Source organism: Arachis ipaensis, chromosome B10 (assembly GCF_000816755.2).
Source record: "Arachis ipaensis cultivar K30076 chromosome B10, Araip1.1, whole genome shotgun sequence".
Lineage (NCBI taxonomy): Eukaryota > Viridiplantae > Streptophyta > Magnoliopsida > Fabales > Fabaceae > Arachis > Arachis ipaensis.
Window position 1 is genome coordinate 21,938,907 of NC_029794.2, and position 13,844 is coordinate 21,952,750.

Consider the following 13,844-nt stretch of genomic DNA (forward strand, 5'->3'; position numbering starts at 1 on the left):
ATTAAGGATAAACTTCATAAAAAAATTAAAAATTTATAATTATGAAAATAGTATTTTTTAGTACTAATGATATATAAATCTGAAATAATTTTAGTATCTATAATATTTTTATTTTAAATTAGAATTTATATTTTATATTAATTAACTTTATTTTTATTATTTTTACACACATTAAAAGAGGAAACAATAATAGAATTAAAAATTACATAAAAATTATTACTAGTTTATTGCAGACGAGAAAGTTTTTCACATTTCCGAGTAAAACAAATCAATAAAAAAGAAAGAAACGTGAGATCGAAAGAACAATTTCGTATCCTTGCAGCTAAGGCTTGTAAAGTATTTTTGCAGCCAAATTCTTTACTCTAATAGATAATTTGAGGTGAGAAGTTCAATCATTATTTGTGAAACTAGCAATTACTCACATGGGGCTTTGAATAATTTTAATTAAGTGAGCCGAGCTATATCGATTGTGTCTAAGCCTAAAGCCATTTCCAAGTCCACAAGTTCAAAATGTCATCTCAATTCTCAATTAAGTATCTTCCATCCTTTTATTGCTTAGTTGTCTGAAGAATACATATGAGAGAGAGGAACATGGTTTTCAAATGAATATTATTTAATTTCCTCATAATGTAAGAAATGATACCGGACAGCACACACACCACATGCATGCTATAATATTAAAAAAACATGCTTGTTTTGCACAAGTGGAAACTGTTGATGGTAACTGAATAACGAGATTTGTTTCATAAACTCATATTTGATATATAATAATGAGTATGATTTTGTCTGCGAGAGTAGTTAGAGCTCTTTCTTTTATTAATATTATTAAACTATTTTTTTATCTTAACCCAAGATAACAATAAAAAAATCTCGTAACTTATAAATTCAGTCCAACAAAATTTATAAATGAGTTCTAATTTTAGTCTTTATTATCTTATCTTATTTTTATTTTTATCTTTCGTAGACAATATTTTATATATATTTAGTTTTATCTTCACAATTCAATTCAATCAATCAAAAAATACTGATACAATATTTTTTATCTTTATTCTTTCACAATTTTTTTTTGTTCTTTATCTTTAATTACTTACTCTTGGGATTTCTTTGGGTTCGCAGTTTCATATTGATCATCGTCCATTACAAAATACCAATGGACCAATTTGACATAGGTGATTACTACATTGACGAGGAAGATGAAGAAGTCTACGTGAGTCATGATGATGATGCTTTTAAAAATTATTACCACGGTCACCCTGTTTCTTCTATTAAAAAGTCAAATTTGGAACCGAGCAATAAGATTATCATGTCCCTTCAGCACTTAATAAACTTTTGTATGCTGGAGTGGAATACTCTATGTTATTTGAAATGAGACATCTTTCTAATGAAAAATTTTCTCACTGCGGTGTCCTAGAATTCACTGCTAAAGAGGGAAAAATTTTTGTACCAAATTGGATGATGAAAAATATGCAGATAGAAGATGGAGATTTTGTGCTTCTGAAAAGCACCACACTTGCAAAAAGAACATACCTCAAGCTGCAGCCTCACACAAAGGATTTCATGGATCTCTCAAATATAAAAGCAATTCTGGAGATTAATTTGAGGAGCTTCTCATGTGTAACAACTGGTGACACAATAATGATTCCATACAACAACAAAGAGTACTACATTGATGTGATTGAAACTAAGCCATCTCATGCTATCAGCCTCATTGGAAACAGACTATGAAGTTGATTTTGTCCCACCTCTTGATTATAAAGAAGAAGTTAAGAAACAGTTGTCATCTACTTCATCTAGCAAGAAACAACAGCAAAAAGCTGATGACACTGATATTCTAACAAAGATTGGAGAATTTGTATCATTCTCTGGTTTTGCAAGGCATTTAGATGGTAAACCATCCATACCATCAAATAAACAAGCTTCTTCTTCCTCTTGTATGGCAAAACAGCAAGGTGATGATGAACACAAGAGTTCTGATTCCAAGTCTTCCTCGAATAATGTTTCATCTACAACTTTTGAGAAGCTTCTCTTTGGATCAAGACCACACAAGGCCTCTCAGAAATCCACTACTCAAGAGTCACACCACAAGACAGAAACAACCCAGAAACCATAAGAACCAAAATTTCAAGCTTTCACAGGAAAAAAGTATTCACTAAGAAGTTGATTCTTTTATTAAGCATTTTTTCTTTATCTTTTTAAGTTTAATATTAATTTACTGTGTAGTCCAACAGTTTTTTTTGTTAGGCTGAATTTGAAGACTATGAGATATTTTTATTATTGTCATGGATTAAGATAGAAGAATAGTTTAATAAATATCATTATTATTTAGATAATAAAATTTTTAATATTATATATATTATATTTAATTTGAGTTCAGTGACCATGCAAGCTGGAACAGCAACTGGCATATGTGTCGTGAGGTTAGATATACTATCATGCAATAATAGAACGAAGTGCGTAGCAACTAGTCATGTTATATTGGTACTGAAGCATGTGATGGTATACCTTATAGAATGAAAAAAAGTAAATAATTGGGACAATCCAATATGTACTGGCTTCTTTGGTTGCCAAAGTAGCCACCAATAAATGGGGATATAGTCTTCCTTCAGAGATGAGGGAGATAAAGAGACAGAAATAAAGAAGTTTTATATTTTGTTGGGTTATAATAACGAAAAGTAGAAAATAAAAGAAAAATATTAGTTATTATTATTTTTACAAAAATATTATTTACACATTAAAATTAATCACAAAAATCAGTTATTTTGTATTTGTTTATATTTATATATGTAGTTTAACTCATTTTTAATGTGTATTTTATATTTCAATATATATTATACACTGAAGACTAAATTTAGTAGTTAATTTTAGTATATACCTAACATAGTTGTTATTTTTATTTGTTGGGTACTAACAAAGTTAATAGAACAGAATAATACAACTAAAATTTATAAACAAAAAATAGACGAAATTGAACTAAAAATTCAGACAATAATAAAAATAATATGACTAAGTTGTAAATATTATAATTTTTTAAAATATATAAAAAAAATCTATAATATTCTATTATGTGTTATAAAAATTACGGGAGTCAGAGAAGAAGCACTATAGAGTTGTTCGCCAAAAGCTGTGGGAAAAATTTGTCGCGGAGATTCGTGACACGAACAAACAAGGGTCCAGAGTGTAGTTCAGAACCATCGATCCCACCAAGGCCTATGACCGTGCTGCCTTCAAGCTCTGTGGTGGTGGATTTTGCAGCGGAGGTGGTGGTGGTTATGGAAGGGATCGGAGATGAGGAAGGAAGAGGAAAGGAGAGAGATATTTGCATAATTATAAACAACCCATTTATAGATGAGTTATTTTTGTCAAACAAAACTTATCTTGTATGGGTATAATTTTAGTTTCAATTTTTCATGGTCAATTTTGTCAACATCCAAATCTTTTATGGTTAGAAATTGTTATTTTCTCATTTTTTAAATTACCGATTTTTATCTTTAACCTCTAATTCACTATCGAATAAAGCTCTACAACTAAGCAAAATACTTAAATCAAGTCTATCCAAGTTGCTATAACCGTTTTTCACATCATGCGCACACACTCTTCTTTCTCCTCCCCCTCCTTTTTCCTCATCTATCTCTTTTGTTATCACCGTCGTTACCACCACCACCTCCATATCCTCCTCTTCCTCCTCCTTTTCTTATTTGAATTTCTTCTCTTCCTTCCTTTTCCTCCTCCTCTTCCTCTCCTCCATCATCGTTGTCATCGTCGTTGTTGTTGTCGTCGTCTTCTTCTTGTTGTACATATAGTAGCTTCATTTTTTAAAATAATGTATGATGCAAGTTCATATCAGTTGAACCAAGATGAATTGGATCATTGTTCTAAGTCGAATCAACTCAACAAGGTTTGATTCGTTCTTTTGATTAATGTAGTTCATGAGTAATTGGTGTTCGTGTAGTAGTTTTGTATACAAGTTGAATAATTTTGTTTTTCTTTGTGAAAAGTAGTGTTGATAATTAGGAATTTGGATTAGAATAAAATCTAAAATTTTTGAATTGTTTTTTCGATCAATCTATTTTGTTACGATTAATGATAATTTCGGTGTTGTTTAAAACATAATTTCGTGCAAGGTAGAATTAATTTTGGTGTTGTGTATTTTGTTGTAGTTACTTTGATATATGATTTTGTGGTTGATGTTGTTGGTTCTTATGCTAAATATTTGGTACTAAATGAAATTATTTATTGTGTTTTTTACTTGGAAAAGTATAGGGAGATAACCCCCTTACAAGCCAACTCAGCCAACTCCCTTCTAAATTTAAATTCGAAATTCAAAAAATTAGGTTTTGCACTCTCTATATATCCGCACCATACAACCTAAAACCATAAATTACTCACTATACGCACTCCTATCCTCTCTCTTCCACTCCTACTCCCTTCCATCGCACCGTTGATATCTGCCTCCTTCCCCTATTGCACCGCTGTCACCTATCGCGTCGCGCCCCAACCATTGCGTCGCACTCCTTCATCTGTCTCCAGCTTCCTATCACGCCGCCATTGTTCATCACGCCACGCCCTCGCCCTCACGTCACACTCCTCCATCACACCACAGTAGGCGTATCATCCCTCACATCTCTGTTCTCCATCCCGCTCTATCCTCCATCGCATTGCACTCTCTGCCACCGTCCTTCTTCTTCTTCTAATTCTTTTGATGCGATTTGGATTTTTCGATGTGATTTGGATATTTTTCATGTAATTTGAAATTTTTTTTTTGAAAAAACAACCATTTGTACCCATGAACTTTACAAACCTTGACAAAAATACCCATCAAACAAGAAAACTAATGTTATACCCATGAAAGATGGGTCGGTTTCATGTAACAAAAGTACTCAAACACTAATCTTTTGTTAAATTTTTAATAAAATTTCTAAATTACCCCTATCTTTATCCTCCCCATCCTTACCCACTCTCTCTCTCTCCCTCTCTCTCTTTCTTCCTCACAATATGAAACAAACCCAACCTTGCACGACAACAAGCTCGTCTCCTTCCTCAAAGGGTCGACATTGAGACCAAGTTTGCTTGTTGCGTTGGGAATGAGAGAGAATAGAGGAGGCTCAGCGAGATTTGCAAATTCTGGCAGCCAGATCAGGAACCAAAACCGTGCTCCCTCAAGGTCGCCGACAACGCCCGTAACGATTATGTCTTGATGCCAAGAAAGACCCATTGAACTAAATGCATCGTCCTTGGCTTATGTAGGTTGTGCTCGCATCAAACGAGAAGAACAGAGCTGTGCTTGATGTCGATGGAGCAAGCTTCATCAATCTTCGATCAATGCTTCATCTTCTTGCAGAGTTCAAGTAGCAGCCGTCAGTCATAGCTCAGCAGCGTCAACAGGCTTGCCATACACCATTAGTTCTAATTTAGGCAGAGGTTACAAGAGGGGGAATGGTTATGTCTCTTTTTGAATTTGGGATTCTTTGCTTAGTTTTTTTGGATTCTCTAGCTTTGGAATTAATTCTTTGTTACTGATGGTTTGAGTTTTTGTGTAACTTTGTGTTTTTCATTGTTGCCGGTTACTTGAATTACTTGAACTCCACTGTGTTGACTTCTCCATCCTTCCCTAGAAGTCCTCCTTTGGATTTTAATTTCTGGAAAACTCCGCTTATTAGTAGCATCGACCGGCGCATTTAAATCTCTGTTTCTGGCAGAAGTTCACGAGATAGAGATACTCGATTTGAAGGGAGTGGCAGTGTTCCTCGTCATTTGTAGTAGAAGCAGAGGCGGAGAGCTCTGACGTTGTCGCCATTGCATTTGGGTTCGCCCCCTTATTTTGGTTGGAGTTGAGGTTGAAGATAAAGGGTTGGGGTAATTTGGAAATTTTAATAAAAAAGTAAACAAAAGATTAGGATTCAGGTACTTTTGTCACACAAAACTCATCTTTCCTTGGTATAACGATAGTTTCCTTGTTTGATGGTATTTTTGTCAACGTTCGTAAAGTTTATAGGTACAAATAATTGTTTTTTGTTAATATAATTTGAGATTTTTTTTGTATATTCTGGATGGATCCTTAGTAAGAAATATATTGGGATTTATAATACAGATATTTCTTTTAGAAAAAAAGAAACATCCAATTACAAAGAAAGAAACATCCACAACCCCCTTCAGAAATAAATTAATGTGATTGGGATTTTTTCGATGTAGTATAATTTTTTTCATGTAAAGTGGATAATTTTTTCAATATAATTTGGATTTTTTGGGTATATTGTGAATTTTTTTTCGTTCCTTAATAAGAAATGTATTGGTATTTAGGATACATTTTCTTTTACAAAGAAAGAAACATCCAATTAAAAAAAATCCACAACTCCTTCAGAATGAATTTAATATGATTTGAATTTTTTCGATGTGATTTGGATTTTTTCCATGTAGTTTTGATCTTTTTCGATATAATTTGGATTTTTTGGTATATTCACTACAAGAAAAGCGTTGTTTACCGTCGGATTTACCGTTAGATTAATCAAATAAATTCGTCGCTAAAAAGATTACCGTTGGATTTACCGTCGTCCTGTAGTTAATGGTATAAACAGCGCCGAAAACCCATTACCGGCAGATTTTGTCATCCGACGCTAATTACCGACAAATTTTTCGTTGGTATTTTCAATGGATTGTCGAGTATGAGTTGATGATGATTACCGTCGGATTAACTTTGGCACCATTTTGCTTGAAATGGCACCAAAAATTACCGTCGGATGAATTAGGCTTTTTATTTTTCTGGCACAGTTTAGCCACAACTAAAAGTCAAATCAAATTAAAAGTCTTGTTAACAAAATTGTTATCAGAAATCTAAAATTAGTAGAAATCAACAAATTATTTTATTAAAAGTAAATAGTATGAATGCAATAAAATATCACAGAAGTAGAGTATTGTACCATAAACAAACAAAAATATATAAAATCCTAACCCCCTACAGATCCTGATAATTGTCGTCGTCGTTAGTGTTGTGGTTCCCCTGCTAATGAGACGGTAGAGTAGGTTCTGCCGTCGATGCCCCACCAGCAGCGTCCTCACTGGAACCAATAGCGTCGCTACCTCCAGCGCACATCTGCTGGCTATACTCCTCTATCTGCTATTGCAACAGACCAAGCTACTCCAACTTCTCCGCCAGGTTGGAGCTGACAGCAATGCATGCAAGAATCTCTTGATACCTTTGCTCAGACTGCTCATGCTGCTAGTGGAGCTCCTGTTTAGGTTATGCACCTCCTCCCTCAGGTCAACAACTTCTTGGGAATCAGTAGAGCTGGTGGCAAAGGCAGAGGCAGAGGCATAGGAAGCCACCAACACAGAAGAGTGGATGCCACTGGCAAAGAACAAGCAAACTCAAAGCGGCGATTCTTGTGGGGTTCAGAGGTGGTCTCGGGCCAAATCCTTTCAGGATCCACGATTGAGGTCTCCGAGCCGGCTTTTTCAGCTCCACTACGCGACTGAGATTGCTGGATCCCGCGACCTCCAACCTCTGTTGATACTCCTCCTGTGTCACACACGTTACTTGTGATTAGGATAATAGTTAAATAATTAACTTTAAACCAAATAAAGTTAAATTTTAGGATTAATTTAAACTCACATAATGGGTCGCCGACTGCTCGTAAGCAAATATTTCCTTGTTTGCCTTCAAAGTATGGGTATACTTGAAGGTCTCCATTAGTGTTACCTCACAATCTAACGACTTAGACTACAAATTAATATATCAACTAAACAATAAAATAAACAAACAAATTAAACAATGACAGACAAATATATATGAGGCAGAAAATCTTAATTTTAATTTCAAAAATATAATTTTAATTTTTTTATTTCACTGAAAATCTTATAAAAATTTCGACAGAATCTCCCCTAAAATTCAGACTTAACCATTCTTGAGGGATTCCATCCAAATCAAATATCCATCAACCCTTCTCAACTTATTACTTTTATATATCCTATTCTAACCTATCCTAACCATCTAAATCCACTAAAACTGAAAATTAAATTAACTAAACTCTACTAACTATTTAAGTAACTTGATGATAAAAAAGGAAATTAAACTGATGAAACAGTTCTATATCAGCTCAACTCAGTTTAATTCATACGAGACTACATAAGTGTATATCATAACAGAACAAGTAACTTATAAAATAATTGAACAAATTAAAAAACTAATTCAAGTAATTACTATAAAATAAAATAATGCCAAAATTATTACCAGTCTCATCCTCGTCTTCATGAAGATCACCGATCCACCCGCATACCTCGACGACCTGGGCGAAGCCCTGTTGGCGATGTTCGTCAGACGGCGACGCTTGAACCTCTTGTTATCTCGAAAATGAGCCTTCAGTTCACTCTTGATGTTTGGACGGATCCACGATGTCAGGTGGTCTTTCCCCTGAAGAACATAGCTCATCGTCTACTGAAAATGTTTGGCTGTCCAGTGGTCGTAGATCTTCCGGATGATAAGGTTATGCTCAACATCCCATATGAATTTTAATTATACAAACTGATTCACCAACATTAGTTAATTGGAATAAAATACAGTTAATTAATTCTAACCAAATTGGATTCTTACCACCCACTTCTGAAACCAGCGCTCTCTGATATCAGCTGGGATCTGCGTGTAGGTCGGCCATAGGTGGTCATACATAGACTAATGACCTCAGATACCTCCTGTGTGCAAGCATTAGGGTTCGGTGTAAACCTGTCAGAGAACAAACCGCACATTATCAAACACATAAGATAAACAAACTCAAGATAAACAAACGTAATATAAACAAACTTGAGATAAACAAACGTAATATTAAAAAAGTAAACTCATGACTACATGATATCGGGCCAAATCTTAATCCGGATGACGGACAGTGGTGGAGGGGCATCCTGCTCGGGGGCATTGGAGACATCACCCACCGCAGGCTCTGTTGATGTCATCGCTGCATTTGTAGGGGGCGTAGCAGAAGAAGGCACCCGGTTCGGATTTAGGACCATGATAAATTGATGATCTGATGGACCGCCTGTGACGTCACAGGGGTCGATGGGGTAGCCGCGGTAGAGGGTGATTGCTGGGCAGTCCTGGGGATTCGGTGGAATCCCCAGGACTGCCCAGTAATCACCCTCTACTCCCGCCCTCTACCACGACTACGTGTCCCACTCGACCTACCTCTATTGCCTGTCATCATGTCTGTACAGCAAATACATTAATAAATATTAATAACATAACAAACACCAATATATAATAACAAAAGAAGAAACTCAAGAAATAAAAATAACTTGAAATGTGGTTTAGTTTAGTAAATAAAAAAAGGAAATCACATAGTGTTTTAGTTTCAAAATAATTAAATTAGACTTTCAAGGCATTCTAACTTTATTCTATCTTATTTTCTTTTCAAAGTATTCTAACTTTCATATCATTCTAACAAAGCATTCTGATGGTAATCATTGGCTAAGAAAAGGGGGGTTGAATCTTAGCCCCTTTTCGCTGAGTAACACTTGCTGCCCTTTGAAATGAATTCAGGAGATTTTTCTTCTTTTTGTCTCGTAACTAGTCAAGAGACATTTTCATTTTGTCTCGTAACCAGTCAGGAGATATTTTTCAATTTTGTCTCCTATGCAACATAATCAGAAATGGAGTAGAAGAGAGAGAGAGAATCACACCAAGAAGTATCCTAGTTCAGCTGCTAAGTGCAATGCAGCCTACATCCAGTCTCCATCATAACTATGATGGAATTTCACTATAATCATACAGATTACAAACACCAATTCTCCCTAGGAACTAACCTTCCTATCCGGGACAAGTCCAGAATCTATCCCCAATCCTGAACTTGACTTGGTCACCTGCCAAGCTTTCAACTGCTAAGTGCTAACCCAACTTGCAAGGGGATTCCCACAGAATCATGATACATAACACAAATGTACAAAGGACCTCTAGGACATCCATGGCTTTTTCTTTAATTTTGTACCCTCTGCCTCTTTTCGCTCACTGGCTTTTTCTTACAAACCTCATATTGTTTGCCTTTTTCACCATGAGACTCAAGACAGACAAAACTAAAGAAAATACAAAATGAAACACATTGAAGGAGAAGATCTTCTGTTAACTTGGGTAGCTATGAGAACTCTGTGCTTTCTCACCTTGCTTCAAGCCTTAGCCGTTCACCCTTATTATAGAAGGGAAAGCTTCCAAAGTTGAAACTGGTCCAACCGAGCCAATTTCTTCTTCTTCAAACATCAAATCTGGTTCGGACAGAGAGAAGAGAGAGGGAACCGAAAAGCAAAACCAACATGCAATTACCTCTCTCTCATCCCTTTTCTTCAAGCTTCATCAATCTGAGCCTTCCATCTTGACTTGGTCCCCAAGAAGGATTTCTGACCCTTGATGAACACTTGATCCTTGACAGCTCCTCCTGCTACACTTCTGCTTCCTCCTCCACGTAGCTACAGTAGCTACCTTCTGTGATGGATTAAAAAAGTAGAGACGAGCCATACCCTAGGGATCTTTTTTTCTGACCGAATTGGATCTTCCACCATTTTTAGGCATGGTGATCCTGAGACTTCTTCACCACATCTTACCATAAGTGGCAAGGATCTCAATCACACCATACTGTAGATCTTCCTTTTGCAAGAGCCATCATCACCTTGGCTTCTTGCTTGTCCATAACTTCTGTTTTTTGCACCTCTCTTCTGATAACTTGCATATCCTCCCTTCCTGATGATATGATCGAAAGCAAAGAAAGAGAAGAGAGAGAAGAGTGAAATACTTTTACAAGAAGTAAAGAAGGTAATTAAAATTAATTAATTAACCACTTCCCTTTTCCCAAGCCTAGTAACGTGTGAGAGCAATAATAGCAATCAAATCAATGTAAGCTTTCTCTCTCATGTTACCAAGGCATGCAGTAAATCCATGTTGATTAAAATTTGAGTTCCATAACCCATTGAAAGGAAGTAACTGTGGAAGGCATGCACTCAATTTGAATTTGGATCCCACCAAAGTAAATGGGTAATAGAAACTACATGCTCCATTTTCTTTTAATTCAAACCAAGTTTTGTTGGTATTGTAACAAGGATTATTTTTGGGCTTGCATAATAATTTTTTGGCCCAAATACCATAATAATTTAGCCACATATCATATAGCATTTTTGCACAAGGCTAGATATTATTATTATCATATTGGGCTTAATTTTCTTGTTGCCCAACACCAAATCTGCATACCTCAACAAAATTGTTAAATAATCAATTTGTAATTAGGTTAATAATAACCAAAAATTAAATTAACAATTTTGTAAATAATATTTTTAACAATGTTTGATCATCACCATAATTTGAAGTTTTTCAGACTCAACAATCTCTCCCTTAATGACAAACATTATTAAAAAATTGAATTGAAATAGGGTAAGGATTAGAAGTACTCCCTTGAATATTTTTGGACCCTCCCCCTTTCAACTTGTCACAATGCTCCCCCTTAATATGTGCTATTTTGATTGATGGGAGCAATACCTATAATATTCTTAAAACCAAGCTTAAAGCCATAATGTATTCAACATATGGAATATTAAACAAATCTTGAACAGCTTGATATTTTTATGAGATGAAATATGATAATCAAAATTTGATTTATTATCATCTAAATAATTTTTTGCTCACAATAACAACCAAATTAATGTATGCTTGAGTACCTTCAAAGTAAATTTCAACATATAACCAAGACTCAACATACTTCAAATTAACATGTACAAATAATTTCTGTTAATAGGATTTTCTGTCAAACTATTAATCAAGAAAAAATCCAACAATTTACAAAAAAAAATGGCAAATAACAAATCAGAAAAATATCAGAGCACAAGCAAATTCATACCATGATAAAACGTAACTCAGAGCATAAACCACATAAACCAGAAATCAGAGCATAAATCATAAAGAAAAGTAAACAAATGAAGCACAAGCACAGGAAAAAAATTTGGAGCACAAGCACAGGGGTAATGATTAATCATTCAGATTTCAGCCGCTGTTTCATAGAGTCAGCCATGTTTTTCAATTTTTCTTAACTTTTCTCCCCCTTTTGTCATCAATGGGAGTCCTGCAAAACAAATGAAAATAACATACAAAAGGCAGAAAATTTTTTTTTTACCAAAACACAATGGTCCAAAGTATCCAAGTACAGTTAACTAACAGTTACACAATACCAAAACAAGAAAACATTAAAAGGAAAAAAGAGTTCATAGGTACGAGCAGCCAAGAGCATATCAAACATCAGAAAGATTAACGTCTGAGCCAAGGGATTCATTGTCTTCATCCGTAGCACCCATGTCTTTTTCAAAGCCATTGATAAGCAAATTGATTCTCTCATGACACTTTGTCTAGGCCTTTTCATTCTCATAGGCTTGTTTTCTGGCCTCCTTTGAAGATTTGATCATCATATAGCTCATGTGAGAGAATTCTTGCAGCACATCTTTGACTGAGTCAAAAAATTTGGAAGATTTTGAGTGATGATATTCAGTGTCACTGTCCGATGCAATCGCACTTTTTCCCTTTTTGCCTTTCATGGCTTCAGAAATTCCTCCTCCTTTCAAGGTTGAAACCCTGTTTTCTATAGGCTCATTGAGAACATCAACATTAAATTGTTCGAAAATGCAAGTTAGAAAAATACCATAAGGCAAATTTGCCTTTTTATCACTACGCACATATTCCCACATGTGATGCACCATTAAGTAAGCAAAAGAAATAGGAGATGAAGTGAAAATAGAAAATAAAACTAGGGTATCACAAATTGTTACCCTCTGATATGATCCGCTCTGAGGCATCAAAATATGGTTAATGATACGGTGAAGTAATGTTCTTACAGGGCCCAGAGCCTTGTGAGTCAGAATGGTTCCATCAAGAGCAGAAAAATTTTCGCAAACCCGAGAGAGAACAGTCTGAAGAGTAACCCCAACCTGAGAGTCCCATTTTCTTGACATGTAAGCTCTTGGTCCATCATCTTCATATCCTAGTGCAGCACTGATGGTCTCTCTATTCAAGGTCAGGTGCACCTTCTTAACATAGGAATGTAGGGCTCCATCAATGTACATCACGTTCGCATAAAACTCGCGAACTAGATTTGGGTAGACTGGCTTGTGGATCTTGAGCAGAGGAGTCCATTTCAGTTTATCAAAAAGGGTAGACAGATCAACACCCTTATCAAATAAATTTTCCAGAGAGACAACATAAGAGGTACACAAGTGGCGGTTGACTAGAACTTGAGAATAAAATTCATAAGCAGCGCATGAGTTGAACCAAGCCAGATCAAAATGTGAGTGATTCTTATTGAACTTGTTTTTGAAATCAAGAGAGTCCAAGTTTAGTGGCTCTCGAGTGTGGTGGAGGGTGTAACCCTTTGAACGCTTAGAACTGCGGCCAGAAGCATGTGGAGTTGATTTCCTTGGTGGTAAAGGTGGTGGAGATGATTGTGACTCTTCTTCAGCAGGCATTTGCTCCTTTTCCTTTTCAATCTTCCTTCTTGAGGAGGTTCTTTGAGCTATTACCTTCTTCCTCATGGTTTCGGTTGACTGTGAAGAAGGGGAAGAAGATGAAGTAGAGTGAATATGGATATGAGTGTGAGTGTGAGGAGCAGAAGAAGATGGAGGAATTTTGGAATGTGGGGTTTGGTTTCTTCTCCTAGGCGCTACCTTCTTTTTCATAATAAGAGAGGAAGAAGTAGATGGTGAGAATGTGAAGGGATGACCGAAGATAGTGGGATGTGGAGAGAGGTTACAACTGCATTTAATGGGAATTTAATGGCACGATTATCATCAAGGAAATCTTTTAAAATTTAAAAGGTAACTGGAAAATCTTTTCCTTGAAT

At 35.5% G+C, this 13,844-nt stretch overlaps 1 pseudogene; it reads left to right on the forward strand.

Annotated features, from left to right (window-relative positions):
- LOC107620432 lies at positions 1,056-2,250 on the forward strand (annotated as a pseudogene).